The 27,481-nt window shown below is 37.6% G+C and overlaps 2 long non-coding RNA genes across 2 annotated transcripts in view; one reads left to right on the forward strand and one right to left on the reverse strand.

Moving 5' to 3' along the window:
* Positions 1-24,202, forward strand: part of LOC102453053 (uncharacterized) — a 52,910-nt gene extending 28,708 nt beyond the window's left edge. The window contains exons 2-4 of the long non-coding RNA XR_001369242.4: positions 15,078-15,152; positions 23,540-23,607; positions 24,093-24,202. This is a non-coding gene — a long non-coding RNA (uncharacterized LOC102453053). The remainder of the gene's footprint in view (positions 1-15,077; positions 15,153-23,539; positions 23,608-24,092) is intronic.
* Positions 12,747-25,580, reverse strand: LOC142830045 (uncharacterized). Its single transcript, XR_012905062.2, has 3 exons — positions 25,290-25,580; positions 13,564-13,645; positions 12,747-12,944 (listed from the first exon to the last, which is right to left on the reverse strand). It is a non-coding gene; the product is annotated as an uncharacterized LOC142830045 (long non-coding RNA).
* Between the last annotated feature and the right edge of the window lie 1,901 nt (positions 25,581-27,481).

Genomic DNA, 27,481 nt, shown 5'->3' on the forward strand with positions numbered 1-27,481 from the left:
AGACCTGGAGGAGAGGCAGGCAGACTGGGCGGGCGGGCGGGCGGGCTGGCTGGCTGAATGAATGAATGAATGAACCAAAGACAGCTCAGGGAGGCTGCTTAGAATGTTGGCACTAGGAGGAGAAGCCCTGATGGCACCACTCTCGTATCAAGTAGGGAAATGGACTAAGAGAACGGACTAAACTGAGAGACTACAGAGGGCACTGGGATGGGTGCCTGGTAAAGTATATACCCTGGAAGGGGTTGAGATTCACAGAGTGTGATGTGGCTGGAAGGCTGAGTAGCCAAAAAGACTTTTTAAAAGACCTCAGTGTAGGGTCTAACTTAGTTGTTACCATTCTAGAAAGAGATCTTGGCGTCATTGTAGATAGTTCTCTGAAAACATATATGCAATGTGCAGCAACAGTTAAAAAGGCTTATCGAACATTAGGAAAGAGAAAGATGATGATAAGACAGAAACATCATACTACCACTATAAAAATCTCATTGCATGCTCACACCTTAAATACTGTGTGCAGATCTGGTCACACCATCTCAGACACTGAGAACATATTATAAATATTTTTTTGTTTTTGAGGTTTCACAGATTAATCCCGGTTTAATTACTATATTTTAGATTTGAATATATTTGCTAAATAAGAAAAGCAGAAAATTGGATCTCTGTAAAGAACATGGACGTTTTTGAGTGATATTTTCCTAATCAGGCATCTGAAACTGATCTCCCAAGTTACACTGTTTTGTGCCTATTTAATGATTGGAAACCCAAAGGGTTATATGGTTTTCAAAACTTCAGCAGATCCCTGTGGCTTGTCAAGCATATAGAATGAAATAATTCGAGAAGGGTAAGAAAAAGTTTCTCTCTCACTCGCCTAGGCTATGGCTACACTGCAAGGTTTTTGCGCAAAAACAACCGTTCTTGTGCAAAAACTTGTGGAGCGTCTACACTGCACGTGCATTCTTGCACAAGTAAATTTATAGTAAAGCATCAGAGCAGAGGGCTTCTTGCACAAGAGTTGTTCCTTTCCCCACGAGGAATAAGCCCTCTTGCACAAGAGCTCTTGTGCAAGAACTCTTGTGCAAAATAGTACTTGAGCAAAAAGCCTTCAATGTACACGTAGCCCTACAGAATGTTCACCATACTGCCAGAGGCTGTCTCCTCTCAGTATGGCCTGCTCTCCATTTTATGTTGAATTTTCTACTTCAGCTTCAGGTTAATTTTCAAACAATAGGTTGTTTGAGTTTAGCTACCTCAAATACTGACACACTCTGATACAAATTCACCAAATAATAGACTTGTGTAGCACTTTTCCACATGTTCAAACTTGAATCCTTTATGCCCACAGACATGTAGTCCTTAGTATGAGTTCTTAATGGTTGGGATGATTGACAATATAATGTTTGTCTGCTGTGGACTAAAAGAAAACCTCGAATCAGATTTTTTTATGGTTTGTTTCTTCCTTTTCTGTTTTGTAATTTACTACCTATCATTTTTATCTTTAAAGAGTAATTCACCTGAAGGTCTTTTCAGGAATTATATAGATATGTTGGCAGCAAATGGGTGGTGGACAGTGGGGAAAAACCTAAATGTATTGAATGGCAAATTCATAATGGTTCATGGGAGTATAGAACTTTAATGGACACTAACAGTTGCTAAGTGAAAAGATAGTGACTATCTTATCCGATATACACTTTTAATATTGCTTATGCTTTGTGAAACAGCGTGTCACAAGAAAGAGGAGAGAGGTAGACTATATGATGTAGAAGGTGATAACAAAGAATGAATAATGGAGAACAAGGAATAGAAAGAGCTATAAACATAAATATACTTATACATGGTTTGATATTTGGTTTGATATTTCAGTTCTGGGCATTTTACAAATTTCCTAGTTAGCTGGATAGAAAGATACCACAGGATAATGCTGAGAGTGAAATATGGAGGTTTCTTGGCTGATGGTAGTGCATAATTTTAGTCAAAGCAAGTGTGGCTATCCTTTCAATAGAAGGCCCAGTCACTGTGAGCCAGCGCAAATGCCATCGTACTGGTTTTGAAATGGCAACTCTTTATTTTACCCATGTCAGAAAAATTGAATCTATTTAACAGAATGAAAATAGAACACTTTAATTATGCTATTTAACCATGGAGGGGGGCATTGTTTTCTGTGGAATGAGCCAACAAGAAGAAAAGATGCAGAATTTATAGGAGGAAGGAAGGTGGGGCAGAAGGTGAACAGAAGGCAGATTTAGAAAGAGGAGGGTAGAAAAGGAGACAAGCAACGAGAAAGTTGAGCAGAAAGAAGAAGGCAGAAGGAAGGGAGAAAGAGTGGGAAGGAAGAAATAAGGCAGAGTGAGAAGAAGGGGACAAGAGAACAAGAAAACACTGTATTACCAGCAATAGTACAGTATTTGACTTTGTAATCAACTTCCATGATCAAGTGCCAGGAAGAAAGGAAAGGCCAAATAGAAATGTGGAAGAAGATATAAAGGAAGTGAAAAGCGGAAGGCAGATGAGAAAAAAAGAGGCTATCAAGACAAGAAAAGCCATCCAGAAGGAGAATCTGAAATAAATGACACAGCTCTTGATTTCATCTCTAAACGACAGGTCTTGGGTTTGCTGTGGGTAGTTTGCAGTATGAAAAAACAGTACTATATAAGTTTGTTTTCCCTTTCCAAGGTGACAATCCAAAGACTGAGCTAAGCAATCTTCCTAATGTTGGGATGAAATAATGGATTACTGATTAAAATTAACATTAAAGCTTTTTAACTATTCCCTTTTTTGCGTTTAAGTCATACATCTAGTACTTAGGGTAACTTAATTCTATCTGCGACATCTGCTTTGTCACATTTAAATTCTCTGCCCAAGAATTTTGAAGATATGTGCCTAAAATTGGACTCCTAAGTCCATATATAAGTACCTATGTACTCTTTTACCTGGTGGTGTTGGCAGAAAAATGGGTTGGGGTTCAATTTTCTGAGGATTTTCTTAAAGATTTAGCTATCAGCAGCTTAAGTCCCCACCCAGAAACCTGAGAAACTATAAATGGTGCCCTTAGCACATGGATGGACCCCCACTGAATTCATAGGTTAAATAAAAAAGCACTACTTCAGCAGGGATAATGGAATGAATTTGGGGAAACCAGCAGTCAAAATCAGTTTTATGAGGTAAAACTCCCAATCCTATGGGTACCTTAATCAGAGCCCCAAATTTAATTCTGGCAATTGGGAGTGGGTAGTGCATTTCTGTCTTTCTTCCACTTCCCTCTTCCCCACTCACAGTTAGCTGTGTTGGGTTGGACAAGTCCAAGGATATTGGTAGGCCAATACTGCTTCTACTACTTGGCTTAGCTGTGTAAAAGGCCCAAGCAATAAATGGGCCTCTCTAATGTTAGCCCAAACTGCCTAACCTCTTCTGTAGGTGCTACTGCCATTCTGAACCTTCCATCAACTACCTGTTTACACTATCTGTTGTTTGAAACCACCCTCAGCTCTGCTCTGCCCACTCTTCTGCAGTAGTCTAAGCCTTCTTTATAAAGAGATCAGCAGTAATTAAGACTCTTCACAGTGTGTTCACGCCCACAAATGTACTACTCCACTGAAGTTATGCACCTTTTCTGTCTTCTCATCTCTGACCAGACTCCCTTGACTAACTGTGCCTGATAGCGGTAATAGGGTGAGTCCAAGCAATTGATGTCAGAGTCTTGTTTTCCAACAAGGTCAATAGCCTTTTTTGCCACCAACAGATGAGAACAGATAGCTCTCTTTTCTCTAAGACAACATTCATACTACAGCAGGGATTGAGGCTTCAAGACCAATCTAGTGAAGACCTGGAAAATCAATTGCAGATCACACTCCAGTTGACCCCATTACTCTATCCCAGATGAGAAGAATAAAAGAGGTCAGAGGGAGAGTTTCTCCCATCAATCTCCCATGGTGCATACCCTATGGTAATTTGACCTATTGTACAAGGACTCCAACTATATTATTTGTGTAGCTGGAGTTGCATGCCATGGATCGACTTTCTGAGGTAGTGTAGACATAGGCTAAGGCTGCAGGTCACAGACCTTATCTAAATAAGTGGCCTGATTTTCAGAGATGCTGAGCTTCAGTTGCTGCTGCCTGCTGAACACTTCTATCAGATCACTAATTAGATACTTAAACATAGTTATAAATGTGTTAAATGTGTTAATGTTAGAGAACCATTTTTAGAAAAACTTGGGGTTTTGTGCCTCACCACTTTAAAATGGGGATAATACCTGCCTCCAAATAGTGTTGTGAGGCTTAATTCATTAAAGTGTGTAAAGCGCTTTGAGATGAGAGCCACTGATGGAGAGCAGAGGTGTATTTAGCGAGAATGTGTGTGGGGGAAGGGGAGAAGGAGGACAGTTGCCATGGGTCCCAGAAATTCAAAAAGGCCCATGACTCTGGGTCACTACTCCAGCAGCTAGAGTCCAGGGACCTTGAAATCAATGTTGAAGCCCGGCAGGGTACAGTCCAAGCAGTGCTGAGGGCTGATTGGCAGAGGCTAGTCCTTAGCCTGACCCCTTCCACCTGAGGCCCTGTCCCTTTTGGAAGGTCCACAATGAGCCCCCTTCCCTTCTTGCCCAGAGCCTGATGAAGTTTGTCATAATCCTTGTTTGAAATAATTGGTTAACAGGAGGACAGAAGTCCAAAGTATTAATAGGAGCAGAGTAGTAGTACATATACTTCTGGTGGCAGAAGTTGAAAAATGAAACAAATTTTCCACCCATAGTCACTCACATATGTGTATCAGTTTGCTTTCATTATGCTTATGGGCTCCTAAAGCATTTATGCAATCTAATTTTTACTGGAGCAAGAGTCTGCAAATTTTTCTGACACAAATGTTTTCTCAAAGCCAGTTTCCAAGCAACATTCATGAGTATTTGCAGAACGATCACTTTAACGTTGCATGTCCAATGATTATTTTAATGCTTATCCACTAAAGGAAGAAATGCCATTTGATTTACTTTGCTAATCACAGCTAATCAACACAATTCTACTCAAGACTATTGGCTACTAACTACTGTTCATACCAAACCATAGAAGTAAAATAATTTTAATAATTTCATGGAACATTTTCTAACTGATACGTATTAGGAAATTGAATTCTAAAAGTCCTCAATCAGCAAAAAAAGGCTAAATGTATATGATAAATGGTGTTTTGTGAATTTACTCAGCTCCACAAGTGGGAGTTTCTAAGATAGATTTTTGCTGAATATCATAAAATAGGAAACTGATCCAATGAGCCCAACTGTGATTGTACATGGGGTCAGTTTTAGCCATAAGAAACCCTTTTCACAAATTCTATTTGCTATGGTCCTTTTATTTTTTTCTTCATAACATAGGCTATGTCTACCCTACAGGGCTTTGCAGAGCACAATTTGAGTACCCTTTTCTGATAATTTGTGTACCTTTTTCGGATAGTTTTTTTGGAAGAGGCTTTTCTGAAATTTGGCCCATCTACCCTGGACCAAATTTTGTTAAAAAAACAAACAAACAAAAAAAACCCCTCTTTCAGAAGAGCTATTCTTCCTCATGGAAGGAGGAAGACAGGGTTTCCTAAAGAGTGCATCTGCTCTGCCACAAAAAAACAAAACAACAACAACAAAAAAAAGCACAAGAGCTGGACATGGTGGAGTTTTTCCAGGATACTGGAGGTATCCCAGAAAAACCTGTAGCCTAGACATAGCCTAGACTATGTGATGTGTATCAGTTGCTTATTTAAGGCATGGCTGTGTATAAACTGTCATCTATAAATTGCAGTTTCAAACACAATGTCTTTGTTAATAGTCCTGTTCAGTCATGTCTAATATATTTCATCATGTCTTTAATAGGTAGCAGGTTTAAAACAAACAAAAGGAAGTATTTTTTCACACAAACATAGCACACAATCAACCTGTGGAACTCTTTGCCAGAAGATGTTGTGAAGACCAGGATTTTAACAGAGTTCAAAAAAGAGCTAGATAAATTCATGGAGGATAGGACCATCAGTGGCTATTAGCCAGGATAGGCAGGAATGAGATCCCTAGCCTCTGTTTATCAGAAGCTGGGAATGGGCAACAAGGGAGGGACGGAAGACAGGTGTCTGGGCTAGGTGAAACTTCCGTCTCACCCAAGATGGCCATTCTTATGTATTTTCTTAAGTTCTCTCTAAAGTGAACATAGGCTAGATACTGTTGGAAAGCTCAAAGTGCTCATGACATGAATGAATTAGAGATTACAATGTATGCAGCCTGTATAACCCATTTGGAGGGAACTATGCACTTGAAAGATTAAAAGCAGAAGCACTTATTGGTTTGTGGGGCTTTGCCAACTGAAGTTGAAGTTTCCTAATCTGAAAAGCATCACTACCTAGAAGCAACTGTCTAGGAAATTCAGGAACATATGTTAGTAACTGATGGCTTCTCATCTTCCATCAACTGCAAAGGTTTAAAAAAACGAAATTTATGGATAGCAATTAGAATGAGCCTTACTATTTTTTCTAGAACAGCTTCCGATCCTCTAAGTACAAGAAACTTAATTGCTTACTTTATCAAAATTACATGTCACTGATACAGAGCTAATCTCACTTTGCAAAGCCACTTGTCAGACAGTTTGCAGATTTGATGTGTTTTGAGGGTAGATTATGCAATCAAATAAACTAATTTACATATTAAATACACTTCTTATTTTAATTTCCTCGATGTTAGTAGTACTGTATTTACTAATGGCTGGCATACCAGAGGCAGCATAGAAATTACCAATGGCTCTGAATATTTAACACACTTATAACTTTTTTATTGGAAGAAATACAATTTTTTAAAACGTGGAAATATATGAATGTCAGCTAAACTTTCATGATCAGAGGAAATGAATTACTAGAGTATTTTACTTAATTCTTTTGCTGCTGAAATTGCTTCTGATAAGGCATTTTATTAAGCAGGTTCATCAGGTTAATCTATGCCATCAAAGTGAGGTTATAAATAGGGAACATGGAGAAATTTTTCTATTGAAAGGGTGGTAGTGTAATTAGTTATCCCTTCCAGACTGTGTAGTCTCCACCAGGATATAGGGAGACTCTATGTGGCAATATTAGATAGCATGTGTTATGTTGTTTAATCAGTCTGGGATCTTAAAATCTAGAGGAAAATTACAAAATCTGCCTCTATTCACTGATTTTTTTATTATAGATGAGTCATTACGACACCATAGTTAACGATGGGTGTGAATTCTCATTCCAGTAAAACTCTTAAAATATCGCAAATGTATTCACTAATGCTAAATCTTCTGTGATCAGGGAAATAAGACAAGGGTTTTTGGAGAGATGGCATACCAGTGAGACAGAGTATAATCCAGGGCACTGTTTCTCAACCTTTTTTTAATAAAGTACCCCTTTAAAATATATACCTACAGTTTTCAGACACAAAAATTTTTTATACCATTGCAACACATGTAGCTGGACAGGCGATGAAATTTTTTGGTGTAAAAAGTACAAAAATAACAAAGCACTGAAAAACTTAAAACAAAAATTCAGTTTTCTTCAAATTTCAGTTGTGCCAGACTTCTCTCAAGTACCAAGGGGGTACTTGTTGAGAAACACTGATTCAGCTTTACTGCAAATTTGGAACAAACCAAAATCTGTATTAGACCACAAAGTTCTTAAACTGCACAGGGCAAATGAAGTAAGTTTAGAATATGTGTTTTGAAGCTTAAGTCCAAGATGGTTTTTCTTTCCTGGGTTTGTTTAATGCCAGCCTTTCTCAAGCAGGGATGCAGTCCTGGGGATACTTTCATCATGAAAGAGCAAACATGACAAAGGCATTGGCACTCTCAGAGAGGCTCAAAGTGCATGTCTAGTTTGTCACATAACTCCGTGCGTTTTGCATTTTGTTTTAGGGAACTTTATTTAGATGGCAGCAGCAGCAATTCTAAACATTTGGAGATGATGTATTGTGTGCGACAGGCTTTGTATAATAATGAATGCGCCATGGCAGAAACAGATACTGTGAGTGTCACCACTTATTAATGCTCTTGTGCAGTTCACAGAGCCTAAGGTTTGAGGGACCTTTTGGGTCACCTAGTCTGGTCCTCCACCCAAGGGTAGGAGTTTTTTTTACCATATTCCTGCATAGTGTATCATCTATGTGCACTTGAACACCTCTACTGATAGAGTATTAGTGACTTCTTTGGTAAATTGTTGCTGAAGGCCTTTGTGGCTAAGAATTTTGTCCTTATATTGAATGTGAATTTTTTTCCAATCTATTTTTTCTTATATAAGCCTACATTTAATGAACCTGAAAAAGTAAATTCCTATATTTTTTATCATTTATCTGTAGTAAGATGTATGAATATCACACTATAAATATCATCCAGAAGTTTTAAGGCCAGTTGTATTTAGCCACAAGCCCCTACAGACAATGTTTTGATTGTAGGGAGATATGGATGTCTGAGTGTCTGGCTGCTTGAAATTCAGCAGTTTACTTACTAATAATATTAATAGGAGTTCTATGAAGGCAGTATTTATTGTCAACAGCAACCTGATTCTTTTAAGGGTTTGTGTGCAATTGGCACAAGAAGTAGGATTTGTAAGATTAGAGAAGCCAAAGGGAGTTGCCTATTAAACTGGAACTATAACAAAAATTTATTTTGCCTTGGAGAATTTATGGCTGAGTAAAGCTTTAAGAACTTTTCTTCAGAGGAGACCTTAATATGACTTGAGACTAAAATCAGCAGGGACATCTGATGATCTCCCTAGGCCATACACTATTTAAAAGCTAACATGCCAACACCTTTGAGCTCAAACAGCTGGAGCATAGACCAGCCCCCACCATACTCGCTTGTTGCATACCCTATTATCACCTCTTTTACAATGTGCCTTTTAAACCTTCTATTGATTTTGCTGCCCTTGTAATTTTTTAATTTCCCTTCTTTTATGGAGAAGGATTAGATATGACTGCAAAAGTACATCCACTCTGTACAATAAATTATTTCTTCCCTTATATTTACCCCTTTACTTATATATGTATATCTATTCTTCTGAGGCAAAGTAAGTAATATAACATTTTTTATTGAACCAACTTCTTATTGGTGAAGGATACAAGCTTTAAAAGGTACTCAAAGCTCTGCTTTCTTCTTTCAGAATTAAGATCTTCTAAGTTGCTCTCATTGTCACCTACAGAGTTTAAATCTTCCACAAGCACAGTATGTGTAAGGACAGCCATATTTTTCTTCATAGGTGGACAATTTGGGTAATATTAGATTATCACCACCTATGAGGCACCAAAGTGAAGGTGGTAGTCAAGACAGCCCTCATTTGGTGAACACAGTGAAAAGGTTTCTCTCAGATGTTGACTGCTCTACAGTAACATATATCTTTGTTATCTGCAATGCACTTCTCTGAGGCTACACTTTATAATGCTGAAATGACTATCATTCCTCCATAAACAAGGCTAGATTTTGATATTTAGACATTGTAACTGCCTTCATGGGGAGGGGAGAATGCTGCACCATGCTAAAGGTACATATACACTGTGGCACTCTTTCGGGATATTTCCGGTATCCCAAAATAGTTTTCCTCATCTTGATAGCACTCCCATTATTTTGAAATGTAATCGAAATAACGGCATGCTATTCTGACATCCTGGTAAACCTCGTTCCACAAGGATTAAGGGACTTGTCAGAATAGTGGTCTATTTTGAAATTTGTTGCTGTGTAGACAATGCCAAATTTCGAAATAGACTATCTCGAAATAAGCTTGAAATGAGGTACAAAATTTGTGTAGCTCAAATTGCATAGCTCATTTCGAGCTAGTGCCACAGTGTAGACACACCCTAAGAGCAACAAAGGTAACAATCTAATTTGTGTCTATCATGCTCATGAATTTGCCAATGCAAAAGAGTAATGCACAATATGCTCCATTTGTCATGGTGCTCACCTTCAATTTAACCCTGCCCAGTTCAGGGTAAAGTGGGTTATGAATTTCCTCCCTCTTTTCCTCTTTTAGGGACATATGAAACTGTGTAGGGGTATGGAAGTCTCCCAAACAGTGTAATTGTACTTAACCCTTGAAGGAGACATTCAAGATGATGAAGAGACAATTCTTTACATTTTCCCACATCTGCACTCCATGAAAATAAATACGCTATTTCTGTAAATCAGTAGAAGGAACATGCTGAAGAAAGTTCTAGGCAAAAGCTGTACAGTGAAATAGAGAAAGAGGTAGAATAATTCTACAGAAAACTGTTTCTCCTGTTCTAACAAATTTGCTTGTTCACTCTTTGAGGCAAGTGAGACTTTGTGATTCCTTACTATTGTTGCAACATACCTGCACAATAGCTAGTAACTATCTAGCCCCATGTTGATGACTGGCATATTTTACTCAATTATATACATAAAAGCTATGATACAAGAATATTAAACTCTCAAGCACGCAAATGCTAGGAAATGACGGACATGAAGTTGCCTGTGCAGTCGAAACTCCCCTCCCACGCCATGTGTACACACATTATGACACTGTCTTGAATTGTATGACTATTTATTATTTTTTCCATGTAGCTCTTGCCTCACTCAGTGCACAGTTTTGGATTGTGCTTACTGACCAAATAGTTATTAAAAAAATATACTTTTCATTCACTGTGTGGATCTACTTATTTACTGCATGCTATCTACATTGAGGAAGGATGAAGAACATTTGACTGATTTCATTTCCCACTGTCTTCATCAGCTGTTTCATATTAAGTAGGAGGACAAGATCAGAAATAAGGCTATTCAAAGCTGAACTCAACAACAGTCTCCATCAGCACTGATTTAGTTTTAGTGGCTTCTTTCATACTAAGGTATTACTAGACTGGAAGACCAACAAATTCTGAAGCCTGCAAGGAATGCTGATATACAGACAATGTTCAGATAGGCATGAAAAGCTTCAGTGGCAGAATAAGATCACCAGTGATGGACACAAATTAAAAATCCAGCCAAACCACTTTTAGGACTAACCAGAGACCAATCCAGATGACACACAATACGAAAGGAGGCCGTATCCTTTTGGGATTTGCCATTATGATTATGATCCAAATCCTGAATAAGCAATCTAGGCTAGTGAGTGAGTGGGCCACACGAGTGATTTTTCTTCATCTCGGGGGGATGCAAAATTGTCATATCCAAGACTGATTCCCAGGACAGGGTAGTTTTGCTAACTGAGCTTGCATACTAGAATTTGCAGGGTGTGCAAGTTGAACTATAGGAGATCTTTGATTGGATGCAGAGGGAATGCATGGCTTTCATAATGTTGCATGCAATCAGCATGCACCTCACTTCACTTGCTTTATATGCCCTGGCTTTATGTGCATATCACACCAGTATAATACAGGTAGTGTTAAAAAAAAAAAACCTAAGTGGATGAAAATCAGTGGAATTGGGCAACCCTGCATGAGAGCAACAGTAAACAAAATGTCTTGTGGGCAACACACAGAACCCTGTTGGGCCACATGGAGCCTGAGAGCCATAAGCTGCCCACCACTAGTCCAAACCCTGCATAAAATATCAAACTATTTCATTTTCTTATTAGCTTTTATTTGGTGCTTGTCACTATATTAACTGAGTGATTCACAAACAACAACAAACTTATTTTCATGCACATAAAGCAATCCTCCAGTGAGGGGGTATTATTATCCCCATTTTACAGATGGAGAACTTAAACACAGAGAGATTAAGTTCAGAAGTGTTCACTAATTTTTGGAGCCCAGCCTGAGACACCTAAGGCCTGATTTATCAGAGTACTTAGCATTTTTATAGCACTGTATGGCTGTGTCTAGACTACATGCCTCTGTCGGCAGAGGCATGTAGATTAGACACATAGGCAAAGGCAAATGAAGCCGCGATCATTTAAATCATGGCTTCATTTACCTTTGCTGAACAAACAAATCTACATGCCTCTGCCGACAGAGGCATGTAGTTTAGACGTACCCTATATGTTCAGAATTCCCATTATCTTATTCCCTGAATACCATCCATCCTGATTTAGGGACAGTTTCTGTGGAGGAAAAAGGAAGCATGTGATCATATAATTGAAGACTATATCATAATATATATGCACAAGAAGAGCAAATTAAGGTTGAACAGGCACTCTTAAAATCAAGCATTTCCTAACTTTTAATATAGATTTTTAAATGTATTTTCCTGGAAAACACAAAATCAGAAATTCTGTCTTGCTGAAGCATATTTACTTTATAGATGCTTCAACAGCAGGGTTAGACTATTTAAATAAGGTGTAGGCAATAAAACGGTGGTAGATCACCAGGATTAGCCCCTGGTGGGCCTCTACCACTATATTTATCTGTGCCTCTGCAGGTCTGTGCAATTGCAGCTCCCATTGGCCACAGATTACCGTTCCTGGCTAATGGGAGCTGAGGAAAGTGGCATGGGCTAGGGCACTGCTTCCCTTAGTTTCCCCTAACTAGATACAGTGATCCACGGCCAAAGGCAGCTGTAATCACCCATACCGGTGGACATGCAGGTAAATATAGTAGTGCCACCTGCAAGGTAAACTGAACCTGGTAAACTGAACCTGGACCATGGGCTGGTATTTGCCCACCCATGATTTAGATGCACAGTGCAGGCCTTTGCCACTTGAGCTAACAGAGTAACTGACAGAAGTAGTAGGTTGGTATTTCTTATGTGAACCAGCCATTAGTCAGTGAGTTTCACAGCTTTTTGCTGACAATAGCAGAATGTTGGGAATTTTTTTTGATTTTTTAATGTTCTGGAGAGCAATGTTATCTAAGATTATAGACCCTTCTTCTTTTGTCACATCCACAACATATAGCCCCAGAAGACTCCCTCTGCCCCCTTCCGCCCAGGTCTTCTCTTTCCCCAGTTGCTTTCTGTGTCCATCTGATCTCCTATTCTTCACTCCTATGAATTCCAGTAAGGCAGCTATCTTTTTCTCTGGGGTGCCTGCAAAGGTTGGGGGGGAATGAGAGAACAGAATAAACAGCATCCCTGCTTTCCATACCTATGCATAGCAACACAGTGGTCCCTGGCTGTTGGGAGGAGCAATTGCATGGAAACTCCTGCTCAGTTCTTGTAGCTGTGAGTAGGGAGCACGCCTAGTTCAGGTGCCTGGAGAATTTAACTGCCAAACTCTAACAAGTTTTGTACTGAGCATATGCTAAACTGATTTTTTTGATAAGCTAATGATTGCGCTAAATTGGGGTATATTTTCATGGCAACAGCAAAGGTTGCGCTGTTACCTTGAACCTAAAATATCTTCCTGCAAATTGAAAGCCTGGCTCCAAATCAAGGACATGTGATAGCCAGTCCATTTAAACAGTTTTAAGATTCTTTTAATGTTGATAAATCAATATATTTTTCTTCATCTCATTCTGAGAAATGGGTGACCCATTCTTGCCGAAATGTTCACATATCTGCCCTAGGCAGACACTTTTCATGGAAAATTTTAAACCAAATGGTTGAATTTTAACAATAGGTTGTTATAATGGAAAAGTTCTAGACAACTATAGGCATAGGCAAAGCACCCTGCTTTGATTATACTGTTAATATGATGACACCTTACCTGTGAAGCATACAATTCTGGAAAGGATTTCTAGATTGACATATGCTGATTATCAGCTCTCAGAAGATCATTGGATTGCACTCTAAATGGGAGTTAAACCACTGGTCAGTGCTTGGTGTGGTTTGAAATTTTATATTGTCAATATGAGCATTTTTACTGCAAAAGTCTCTAAGGATCTATTAATGCCCAATAATAGATTGTCCTACTAAGTAAACTATTTTTAACATGGTGTGAAGGTGAATGGCATCCCTTTAAAAATGGTGTTGCAGTAATGGAAAAAAATGAAATGTTAATATAAAGAAAAACAAATGACACTTGATTTCAGGCTTAACATTTCTCTTATGTGAAGAGATGATTCAGTTAATGTGCTTTATTAAATGATGTAGAATGCAGCTGGGCTTGTATATTGGGACTGCACTAGGAAGATATGCACTGCATAAGCACAAAGATTTAAGGATAGAGTTAGATTATCTTTCTGCCAAGGTAATACATTAGTGATCAAAGTTGACATTGACAGCTATGGGAAAGAGATAATGTATTTAGATATCTTAAGGCAAGAGATGTGAGCTCTCTCCTACTTCCTCCTATTCATTTTTGCTGAAGGGCATTTATAGTCTTTTCCCCTGTTGTTAAACTTGCCTATAGAAATAAATTCCAAACTTAGACACTGCTGTCTACAGTAAGGGAATGCTCCATTCATTCTGTATCTTCTCATTCATTGTATGTTTACCTGAAAATCTGCCAGAGCACTTATCTATTATCAGGTGTAATTCCTACAGGACTTCTTTGGTTAGTCTGGTCACTGAATTTGAAAGTGAGAAAATAAAATGAAGTAAATCAGTCACACAAATACAGGTGAACCTCTCGGCACCATCTTTATACAATACCAGAGTAGAAAATGATGTCTGAGAAATTTGACAGGCAGGTATAATTACAAGGAAGATAATCAAGGCAGCATACACAGTGAAAGCAAGAGGACACACAGATTCTCGTAAATATATGCATTTAAATATTAAATGAGTCTGTACACACACACACATATTTAGAATGTTTTTGAAAATTCCGATATTTTCTTTTCAGCACTCCCAGTGTGGTGTTCATTTTTAACTGTGCTTATTACAAGCAGGGATGGGTACACTAATTTTGGAAAGCATTTAAATATCATGGCTTCAAAAGTTTGATCTAAACATAAGAGTTGTGTTTGAATATTTTTTAAGAGAACTGTGAAAAAGGGGCAGATGAAAAGAATCATTAAAGAAATTATATGAAATATAGACTTACCGGCAGGCAGAATAAAAAAAAAAAAAACAATTCAGGGCCACTGTCGGAAGACAGGATAATGGGCTAAATGGACCTTTGGTCTGGCCCAGTATGGCCATTAATGTTTTTATATTCTTATAGGGAATATGAAAAAAAGAACAGTAAGAATAATGTCTTTTGGAAAATTAGATGACATAATATATATATATTTTCCTCTTGTAAAAGTATTTTGGTACTTCTTGGTTTATTGCAAGCATCCTGAAATGCCTCACCATGTGAAAATACAGCTTGAACAGCAGTGAAACTTCAAAATATGACATCACAGAATTGTAAGTACCAGAAGATTCAATGCAATGCATGCAGTAGTGCACTTAGCGTTACTTCTGATCAATCGAGAAGTAGAAAATGGTTTTCACTATGAAGGAAATTAAATTTTAAAAAGAAATATAAAACTATTTTCTGTGCTAAATACTATTCAACAAATGGGTTGCAGAGACATTCAGTGTAGAAGTCTGTGCATAACTGTCTTCAGTTTGTATTTATTCTTCACCTTTAAACATCTTTGTCATTACAAATGGTACTCTAGTAACAGGTGTCAACAGTTTTAGATTAACTGCATCTCTCTTCCCTTCTCCCCCTGCACACACAGATGGTTCATTCCAGAAGTGCCCATCCAGGTCTCAGGTCTTCAGTGGTCTCCTGTGCCTGGGCAGTGACACTTGTCCCATTCTATCCTGACTGGGGGTTTTAAGGCAGCACAGCTCCTGGCCTTACGTTGTGATATCCCGCAGCAAGCCAATCAGCAAACACCCATTAGCTGTGCTTTGCTTTCTCTTTGAGGATGCTGAGCAGTGTATTATCAACAGTTACAATTTAGGACACAGCTATTTCTTAGCAAGCACATTCATTCTTTCAGTAAAAGCATTGTACTTTTACAAATCAAAGAAATGTAAACACATACTGACTAAGCATACCAGGAGTCACCCATCAGTCTTATGGGGTCCTAGTAGAACAAAGAAATACCAATCCTTCCAGAAAGTTAGTGTAGCTACATTGGACTTCCCTGCATGAAGACATTTTCCTAACTTAGTAGGGAGCTGCTGGAAAGACAAACAGGAAAGCAATGCAATCGCTAGGGATAAGCAGCCTCCCAAGAAACACTTGGGAGGCAATTCATCCCAGTCAATAGTCTACCTCTAATATCCAGCCTGAAGTTACACTGTTTTGTCAAGGCTGTGAGTCTAGAGATCAAAGGAACACTAAGGGCATGTCTATATTATTGCAAAATTACTAAAATCAACATAACTCCTGAGTTAGCAAAATTGAACTATCCTGTCCCCACAATGGAGGAGGCTTGAAATTAGTCTGAGGCAGGCTCGGTTAGTGTGGATGCGCTACTTTGACTTAGAACCCCAGAACAGGAAAGTAATTAGTTTAAATTACTCTGGGGAATAGTTATTTTTTAAATAGCCACACCAGAGTGTCCACACTAATACTATTTTGGTATTAGTGTTATTCCCCAAGAAAAGCAGGCATACAGATTTTGAAATAAGTGGCCTGTTATTTTGAAATGCTATTTCAAATGTTATTTTGTGTAATGTTACATAGTGGATGGTCTGCTTATAAATTTGACATAAGGGGGGTTATTTTGAAATAAAGCCCTAGTGTAGACCAGAGCTAAATAATTAAATGGACTTTTTGGAGGGAGGGGGAGAGAGAGGAAGGGGATCAGCGCATAGTGTGCCTGCTATTGCAGACGGAGAGAGACTACACATACAGTTCCTGACAGTGTCGGGAAGCAACTGAAGCCTTTTCTGGCTCCTCAGAAATGGTAGTAAGCTTATACAAACAGGGTCAGCTTTGCTATAAGGTGATTTTCTCTAAAATGCTTTTTTCCTAAATAAGCAATACTTTGCTTAAAGAAGACTGTTTGTTGACTGGAAACTACTGGGACCTGAAAAGCAGATCGTGAAAGTATATCAGGCTTTCTGAGGTAATCATTCTTAGCAAGTGAGGACTGCAGGCCAAGACCTGGTCAGAGAGTGAAAATCCTTGGACTTAGATGGTAAAATTAGCCTAACTAACATTTGTCAGGTAAACGTATTTAATTCTCATTTAACAGAAGCACACACATATTTGATGAACATCTAGATTCACGTTTGCTAAAAAATAAGTATAGCTCCTTTGATGTCCATTGAGCTAATCTGATTTACTTTAGTGGAACTTCTGACCCAATATTTTTAGACATAATCAAACTTTTGGGTAATATGGAAACAAGTATCTAAAAGGGTATTACAAGGAAGAGGGGGAAAAATTGTTCTCCTTGGCCTCTGAGGTTAGGACAAGAAGCAATGGGCTTGAACTACAGCAAGGGAGGTTTAGGTTAGACAGAAACCAACCTCTCCCCCCTACCTCCTGGTCAATCCCCTTGCTATTTTTGTTTTTCGGTCCCAGTCAGTTCCTTTTGTTTTGCTCAACAAGTTTAGCTCGCGGGGGCGGGGTGGGGCGTGAGGGTTTCTCAAAAATCAAAAAGGGGGCGTGATGCTGAAAAGTTTGGGAACCACTGATCTAGACAGTGCTTGGTCCTGTTGTGAGTCCTTTCCGATTCTAGTATTCTATGATCCTATGAATGCAATGAAAAATTAAAAAACAATGTGAGGAAGAAATATAAGAGTGCAAATAAAAATTACAGTAAATTCTGTAAATACATTTCCTTTTATTTGAGCTGTCTGTTCTTCTTTTCTTCTGCCCAGTGTAACTGTGGTTTTTTTTTTTGTTTTTTTTTTTAATTTCAAGGATTTCTCTTGACTGTTCAGTAATTTTTCTCTTCCATTTTTGGTACTTTAGTATGAACATTAAATAGTTTAATTGTGGATGCAAGTAAATCCCAGTTATATGAAGGTCTAATGGGAATTTCACAAATTAAAATTATGTTTGACACTGAATTTCAGGTATGGAACTAAATATGAATTTTAAGGAAATAACTCCCCTTCATTAAACTTGGATGATACAGTGATTGTGCCAATGCCTGGTTAACAAAAGATTATGGCAAACAGATTTTATCTCAGTCCAGGTTATATGGAAATTAATCTGGTTTGCCCAGACTAACCAGAGCAACCAAGATTGCAATGTGCTATGTCTGTCAAGGTGCTTTGGCCACTGTCTGTCAAAGAGGTTAGCAGTTTGGTAGTTCTGGACTCTCTGTTTCTGGATTCTAAGGCAGCATTTGTGGCAGGGCCATTTTTTCTTGTATCTGTTCTTGACACAAATATTGTATTTCTCTCAGATGTGTACTTTGTTATACACAGCTGGACCTTTATCACTTGGCTTGCTGTAATGCAGTTGTATCAAGCTGTGGGTGAGAACCATAGTCTAACTGACAGCTCCCTTTCAGCCTTTAAATCAGAACTGGTATTCTGATTACCTTTCACCACCAGATTCCACCTTGCAAGCTGCTGCTTGTGAGTAGTCAAGGGCATTCCTCTGGGATCCCCTTGATGTTAAGTGGAACTCCTGTAGCTGTAAGGGTCTGCATGTACGGAACAGTTTGAGGGACTGGAGCCATACCACTGAGCTGCTGCTCTCTTTGGTTTTTGCAGTTACTAGAGTGACAGCAGATACCATCAGTAGTGGAGTCAGAACCAGTTGCCTTCTATTCTATACAGTTTTACATAGTGCTCATCACGATAGAAAGCTCATCATCTAATAAACCATCTTGTTAGTCTTTAAAGTGCTACATTGTCCTGTATTAATCAGTGCGACTACACATCCTCTCATTCTTACTCAAAAGATGAAGTTTGGGAGTGTCTTGTTCTGCTTTATGTTTTGAGGGTGTGATTTTTGCTTGATTTTTTTGTTTTTGAAATATAAATATACATGCTGCTATATATTTATGTAAGAGAAGGTTGTGTAAAAAAAGTGCCTTGCCCTTGGAATGGAAAGTGGTGAGATTTGTGGTAGCCTGCAATTTCTGGGGGAGATCATTCCACGGTCTTAAGGAAGTTCTGTCTCCTGCTCAGCTAAATATTATCCTTAAAGTAGATAATTCTGCTGTGCCCAATGAGTGAAGTTATTAACTGTGATCTTCATCCTGAAGCTTATGTGTTTGTTTTGATGTCCTGGACATGGAATGACTTGGAGGTAAGGACTGAGACTTTGAACTCGATTTGAAATTCCTTGAGAAACCAAGATAGAGCTTTTAGGAGAGGTCTGGTATTCTGGAGTGCCTGATACCCTGTGATGCTGAGGAGAGGTGCAGGAGATAGTTGAAATTTCCTAAACACTGAAGGCTTCATGCCCAGTTATGCTGCATTACTGTAGGAGTTTCTAGAAATATCAAACACAAATCACTGTGATGTTTGAGTAAGCAGTAATATATTTCTGCTTAGATCTCACATCCTGAGCAAAAAGCTGGGAAAGGTATTTGTTCCATACAAATACCAGATGATCTGCATGAAATATTAATTAATCACAACCACAATACCAGAATAGCAACAATTGCTTAAGCACACCACTTTCCCTTTGTATATGTGACAAATGTTCTCCTCTAGAAAAGAGACCCTTGGAAGATTGCTTGGGATATCCCTCTGGAGACTGGTGCAACTAGCCACTGAGTGTCACTGTTATAACACAGATGGACTTGGCAAATTGTATTTATCTAGCAGATAAAAATATGTATAACATCGAAGAAGGCAGTTTGTATGTGAACCTTTCACAAAGCTCATGACAATGATCCATCCACTTATAAACCCTCAGTTATGATGCAATGTTGCAAAATGGAAATGATCCATATCCTGTTTATTAGAGTGCATCTAAATGATAACTCAGTGTTCTATGTTTTGTAGATTGTGCTACTTAGCATTTAGTTACATTCCTTCTCCACCATTATGACAAAAGTTAGCAATGCTTAGTCCTGGGAGAATTCTGCAAATAATGCATTTGAAGCCATTGTAAAATTGCAGAATTCTCCCAGAACTAAATACTCCAGCTTGATTCTATCAAGTAATTCTCTTATGCTGAAGTATTTTCAGAAGCAAGTGTACTGTGTATGTGCCTTTACAGTATTAAAGTAGATTTTTTTAAAGAGACTTGGCTGACAGAACTAAAAAAGATATAAAAATGGCAGGTTAGTATAAACAATTTGAGCTATCTTTTTATTATAAAACAAAGTCTAAAAGAACAAATGCAAAGCTCAAGGTAAAAGGTGAAGCTTTTTAATGCATTAACAAGAATTAATGAAGACTCTTTGTCCAAGGAAATAACATAATTACATCTTCCACCTCTCTGTTATAAATTTACCTTGCCTCACTAGCGAGAAGAAAGTAAAGTGATTTTTTTTTCAACAATATAAAGAGAAGTCAATGAAAGCTAATGATAGTTTTCAACATTGCAAACTCTCAGGAGTGTATTTTCAAATATTGGAATTGGAAGTAGGAGAGCTTTGAGAACCTCTCCAGGAGAACTTAGACTCACATGAAATCACCCCCACAATAAATACAATAAAATATGATAGCATAACCTCGACAGTGGTTCAGTCCAGTTTGTACCATATTCAGTTTGTTACTGTTAGGTAAGAAATTTTTTAACCCCTTTGTTTCCCTCACTGGACTTCTCTCAGAAGATTTGAGACTAACAATTCTTGATGTATGGTAGTAACTTTCCTTTCCAACAGCCTCATTCTTCACATAGGAAAAAACACGCTTTGTTTAAGATGGGGCAAGTGGAAATGAAGAAATGCTATTCCCACACAATGCCAAGCCTGCAACTTTAAACTGTAATATTAAGCTTTCTCTGGTACAGTGTAGACAGAAATCCTTTTTGTTTTTAAACTGAAAGTTTGCATCCATTAGCTTCAAGGTTCATAATTAGTGTTTAGGCCAAACAAAGAGTCAATATGATGTCATGTCTAGACAACATGTAAATTAATATGAAAGCAATTGAGTTACAAATTCTATACTAATACAAATTAATCTGAATTAAGTTTAATCCACAGTTATTAACTGATTAAATGTGGCTGTTGGTAGCTACAGGGTGCTGACTTCCATCTGTGATTATTAGGGGCACAGCTTAATCACTGATTTTCTACTGAAAAATATTTAAAGCAAATGTCATATACACTGACTCTTTATGCTTGTTCACTGAAAGGAACATCTATGAATGCAAATCTGAAATCTACATTTTTAAAAATATGTAGAAAGCTTTTCTTGAATTTCATAATTAGCTTTTGGTTAGAGGGCTGCTTAGTTCTTCTTGTGTTGACTCTGCCTTGCTTGCCATCCTCCTTTTGAGTTTCATGCATCTATGCTAAATAAATTCTCTGCTGCTCTGAACATTCAAAAATAGTAGCATAAAATCCATATCCTTCCATTATTATTATTGAAAATACATGAAACCTGTTGCCAAAAATAAGCAGGTATATGTGTGACATAGATCCCACTCAGCTAAAGCTGATTACATTTTAGAGCTGGATATTCATTATTGTAAACAACACACTGACAAACGTGTCCACTAAAATTATGAAAATGATGATATAGCTGACTGAGCAAGGGCATGAGCAAAATATATTCAGTCATATATATATATATATATATATATATATATATATATATATATATATATATATATATATATATATATAAATAAATATTGGCAGAGATTTTATATTATATATAATACTGACAGAAAAATAAAATTTATCCTTCCAAGCAACATGCTCAACATATTATGAATAGTATGTAGAGTGTGTTGTTTGGAAAGGTAAATTTTATTTTTCTGCCAATAGCACATATAATAAATATTGGCAGAAAAAATAAAATTTACCTTTACAAGAAACATACTATTAATAATATTTGCTATTACTATTTACTATTCCATATTTTTTAGACCAGTAATAAATAGATTTATAAAAAAATTAAAAATCATAATAAAGAAATAAACCTTAATTTTCTTGCATATAGATCTTGCATGATTTACCAGCAAGTCAAAACCCTAACAAGTCAGATTCAGGTTTTCTTTTTAATTAAAAACAACTATAAATGTTATGAAAGTATCCTTTTCTTCCTTTTTGACTGAGAACAGCTACCTAACTTGTAAGAAAACTCTCTCAAAGTTTTTTTCCCCAAAGCTTTGGAATCTATTATGAATCTATCAAATAGTAGATATAGCTGATAATTACATAGTATGTGATATCAAAACCAGGGTCATTGTATTGTATAGACTCTTTAATAGACATCCTACTCATTGCCATAATAACAGAAGCTGTCATGACAGTGGACTGTGCCTAGCATGAAGCCCTAAACAATTCTGACAAGCTGCAGCTCATTAAGGGACAGTCATTTTGTTGAAATGTCTATCAGCTCTTAGGGATGTACCAAGATGAATAGACCCAAAACAATAGCCCCATTTGTTAGAGCAGTAGCTTCTCTAATACATGATGAGACAATCAAGCCAAGCTGCCTTCAGCACAAAGACATAATTAATCAAATGGACAAATGGTTCAAAAATTGCTCTAGTATGTTCTGTAGTGGACAGAGGTTTCCATGGCAACATTGGCGTTTGCGTCACACTTAATGACCATTCTGTACAATGAAGTTCTTAAAAAAAAAAAAGCCATGAAAAAAATCAAAATAAATAAATAAAGAGCAAGTGGTAGCTTTAAGAGGCATAGATCCCCGATACTAGAGAAATTAATGACTGTATTTTCATAGACTCATAGATTTTAATTCTAGCCTGCATGCCTGCATAATGCAAGGCAAAGAACTTCATCTAGTAAACTCGATATCAAGCTTATATCCTCAGTTTGAGCTAGGGTGTATCTTTCAGAAAGACATCTAGGCTTATAGTCTTTAAGGTCATAGAATCACAGCATTTGAAGTTTTTAAATCATGTCCCTTGGAATGTTTTTCAAGTGGTTAATTATAGACACTGTTAAACCTTATTTCTAGTCTGAATATTTTCAGCTTTAGCTTGCAACCACTGGATCTCATTATAACTAACTTTTGCTGTAGTCACTAGGCATGACAGCCTATGCTCTGGCCTCTGACATGGCTAATACACATCTTACACCTATGTAGAGGTGTGAGGGATATTTTTTTTTGGCTTTTTAGCCCATAAAAACAATTGAAAACTGTTTCAAGTTAACTGAAAACCATTGTTTTTTGGTGTGCTTGAGAAATTTTCAATGAACCAAAAAGTTTTAAACAAAATTGTTTCCAGTCAAACAAAACAATTAATTTGACATCCCTCCCATAAAACCTATCTCATATTGGTTTTTTTTTAAATATTTTACAAATATATTTTAAAAAAAGTTGAAGCAACCATTTAAACCAAAAAAATTGTTTCAAATAAATAAAGATGTGTTCTGATTTTTTTTTTGGGGGGGGGGGGGGGCGGGATTTTAAAAAATCCTTTTACTGAAACACATTAGGCAAATTTGAAATGAATTCATTCCATGTTTCACTAACCTGAAACTGCATTTTTTTGGGGGAGAAAATAGTTTCATAAAAAAAATTCACCCAGCTCTATGCTCATCCACAACAAAATCAGAGTTTGGCCCAAAGTAACATGCCCATGGTTATGCAGAAAGTCAGCGGCAAAGCTGGATCTTATGACTTTCAGCAATATTCTTTAATCACAGAATCATCTGACTCTTCTAGAACAATAGCCCTCTGCATGTACAGTTATGTGATTATTTATTTTTTGTGATTTATTTTCACAGCAAATGAAGCATCATCAGTGGATACTGAACATCCATGAAAACATCCCTTTATGGATAAGAACAGATCTGTAAGTTTTTTTAAGTTAAATGTAGATAAGTCTCATGTAAACCAAAGAACGAATGTAAGAATAGAATTCTGAAGCTGTTAGCTTTTTCAGTTTCAAAACATTTTGTACTGAAAAATGTGTTAGAAGAAAGACAACTCCAATGTAGTTATCATTTTCAATAGCTATTTGATACATGGGCAACTGAATTCCTCAGCGTTCCCATTAATATGTTATCTGTGGCCTTGTCAATAGCTGAGAATAATGCAGTGTTCCTCAAATGATTACAAATTAAAATATAAGGAAAGATAGACTCCAGCATTTAGTGAATGTTTATTCCAATTTTTTCAAAGATATTCATTAATGTCAGGGACTCAACTTGAGACACCTGTGAATGTTTCTGCCTTTATACCACAGTTGGGTTATTCTTTCTTACTTAAACTGGATAATATAGCTTTACTTTTTTGGATAATTTTTCCGATCTTTTCTGTTTTTACTTCCACTTCTAGCTTACCCTCCAGCTGGACATGGCTCCTACTTTAGCGCATCACCACTCCCCGCAGCTCTGTAAGTTGTTTCCCTAATATTTCAACATCTTGCGATTTCTATAACTTGGGACCTGAATTTTCATGCTTGTATTGATTTCAAGGATGCCGTATTAGCTACCAACTGAGTACTAGGTGCTAGCATGAACAAAAGAATCACAAGGGTTGGGTAAGTAGATTTTGTATGAAATGCTGTAAGTCCTGAGGTCTGTGAATAGACATAATGAGTGTTATATGGGTGCCGCTGTTGCGTTATGGCAACAAAAGTATTTCTACTGGGGAGGAAAAACAGTGCAACATTTCTTGGGCCAAACCATGAAGTCTACTCAATCCATTCCCATTATTGAAGCTGTTATCTGAAATCATGACCAGATTTAAATATTATGCTGCACTCATGCAATTCTTTCTAGAATTATGTAAATGTGTTCTTGCTTTTATATAGATAGAACCAAGGCAAATTCATCTTTATTAGGAAGAGCCAGGTAATACTTAGTTTACTTGAATGACTTCAACTTCAAGGTATAGTCTCATCTCACTGTGTGCCAAATGGAAATCACATGTCCTGCGATAACATAGCCCTGCCATAGCTAGGATTTTCTTTCAAATAAATGACAACATTGAACATTTTCTCCCCTTTGTTTTTCAAAGAATTCCCATAAAAGCAGATTCAATTTTTTTAACACTCACGAGATTTCTGCTTTACAGAAGCCGGGTATCTGAATATAAACTGTCTGAAGCTTTTATATATTTTCATATAACCGCAAAACGGGTGTATGCCTATGATTGTGTAAATTATATATGCAATAATGCAGTGAAGGTTCATTATTTAACCTTGAGTTTTACTTTCATTGTACATTGATCATATTTTTGTGTGCTTAATCGGGTAACATTTTTTAATAGGACTATTTTTTGCTTTTTTTTCAAGTGAGGAGAACAGTAGACTGCTCTGAGAAGTCAAAATTCAGCAATCTCTGCCTACATATTTAACTCTGAACTACCTTTCACACTTACTCTGCAAAAGTCCTTATTTATTATGTCCCAGGTTAGCCATTACATTTTCATCTTTTATGGTCTTCCTAATTTCCTGCTTGCTAAACTTCAGGGGGTCTAGAATTCTGTGACTGGACTACTCATACACTCCAGGAGATATGACACACTCACCCTCATCCTTTGTCACCTTGATTGGATTTTTATTCATTTCCGAAGCCAATTCAAAATTGCCCTCTTGCTTCAAAACTCTCTATGAATTTACAGCACTCTACCACACTTCTCTGACCTCCTCTCCTGCCAACTCTCTCCATTCTTCTAATCTTGATCTCCTGTTTTGTATTTTTTATGTGACTCTCTAAGGTGGTGTGTCACTCTTTTACTTCTGCCTTCACATATTTGGAGTCACTACCTTTCTTCAAACTGCATGTCAAATGCCCTGCAAGCTGGCTTCACAGTAGTGCTTTACTGACCTGATGACTTTCTCTGGTCATTTTCGTTCACCAGTTCTCGGTGTGATGTCATTTGCATCATAATGGTATAATGCAAACCCCATAATCCAGAAGAGCCCTTATTCAGGAACTCTACTCCCAGATTCAGGTTTGCTCAATGTTATAAATGGAACCAAATCTCCAGTTTGGCTTCTGTATGTCTGTAAATGTTCTTGTTTTGACAAGCTAGAGTCAGGCCTGGACTAAGACAATGCATCGCTCTATGCACACCACAGGCTGCATTTCTCCCTGCCACAAAGTTGCCCATGTGCCCTGCTGTGGTAAATTGAGGAGACCTCACTTCCCTCCCAAAAAGGAAGGGGCAAAGTTTGAAATCCCCTCATTGACTGATAAGAGTAGCATAGGTCTCCAGTTTTACCCTCGTCCTAGGAGGCAGGGGAGGGGGCAGCAAGGAGAGCCCCCCCCTTATTTTCCCCACCAACAAAGATGCAGATAGATGAGTGTGTAGCTGGGCTTGCTTCACTCATCTCTTGTCCAGAGCCTTCTGGTGAGGTGCCAGGTGGCTGGTCCTCTGAGCAGTGGGTCTTGGAGATAATACTCAATGTATGTGACTTGAGCACATCATATTTCTTGAACTGTTGTTTTAAGCAGCCAACAAGAGCCAAGGTATGTCTATGCTGGAAGTGAAGGTATGATTGTAGTACAGGAAGATGGCAGCTCTTCTCAAAATAGCATAGTTAACATCACTATTGGAGGCAAAGCAATGAAGCTTTGGCACAGATGAACAAACACAGTAAGCATCCAGTACTTTGGATGTTATCTTTGTGCTGAAACTTGTGCTGTCTATGCTGCTATTGTTACCCATGTTAGCTAAACTAAAGCTAGCATAACTATGTCTATCTGTATTATACTCACCTAGCCTCTGGCTGAGGTATTTGGCTAAATTACACATTTTCAAGCTTTCTCTTCTCAACATGGGGCCTAGAATTCTACTTTTTTAATTAAAAAAAATCCCCAAACCAAAAAGAGATGAGGTTCTGAATTCATCATATGATTCTAATACCTTGCCTTTAAATACAAGTCTATCCCAGATGTGCCTTAGTCAAGCTCTCCCTACAGGAACTTGTATGGTGTGACAGGAAGGATGGGATTTGAGTTTCACACTGAAAAATTTTACTTTCTTTTCAAGGTAAACTTTCTTTTTCTGCATTGCTATCTTGGCTGCCTGAGTTTGACCGCCATATAAATGACTTGAAGTGTGTGTTTAATATCTGTTATACATGATTTTCCAAGTGCATTTTACCTTTTATGCTACAATAGTTTGATAGTTTTTAATTGTTTTGAATAAATACTGTGGTTTTTAGTGTTGAACTCTTTTCACATCTTGTGTGTCTGTGAATGCATTATACTCTAATAAGTGAATGCTTTCTGTCTCTAAATGTCAGCTATTTACAGCTGGAATGTCAAGGCTGAAACTCTCTGAATTTATTAGTACAATGGAGCTGAAGGGGGAATGAAACAGCTTTCTTTGTAACCAGAGGAACTGTTGAATAGCAGGTACATAGTGTAAGTGTTTGATTTTGGTTTGCTGGGTGATTAACTGTTTGTGATTCAAGTGATTAGCAGTCTAGTACTGCTCCCCAAAAAGTCAGTTTATTTTGGTTTGCTGGGTGATTAACTCTTTGTGATTCAAGTGATTAGCAGTCTAGTACTGCTCCCCAAAAAGTCGGTTTTACCACTGACTGTAGTGGGGGCAGGAGCATCACTCAATGTTTTGGAAACACTATATGAACCTAAACAGGGCAAAAGCCTTCTTTTAAAAGTGGGTTATTCCCTTGCCTTCCACTCTCACGCCTGCCTCCCAAACACGTCACATCTCCCTGATAATCAACTATCATAATATTCAACATTATT

Source organism: Pelodiscus sinensis, chromosome 6, assembly GCF_052426305.1.
Source record: "Pelodiscus sinensis isolate ZL-2025 chromosome 6, ASM5242630v1, whole genome shotgun sequence".
Classification (NCBI taxonomy): Eukaryota; Metazoa; Chordata; order Testudines; family Trionychidae; genus Pelodiscus; species Pelodiscus sinensis.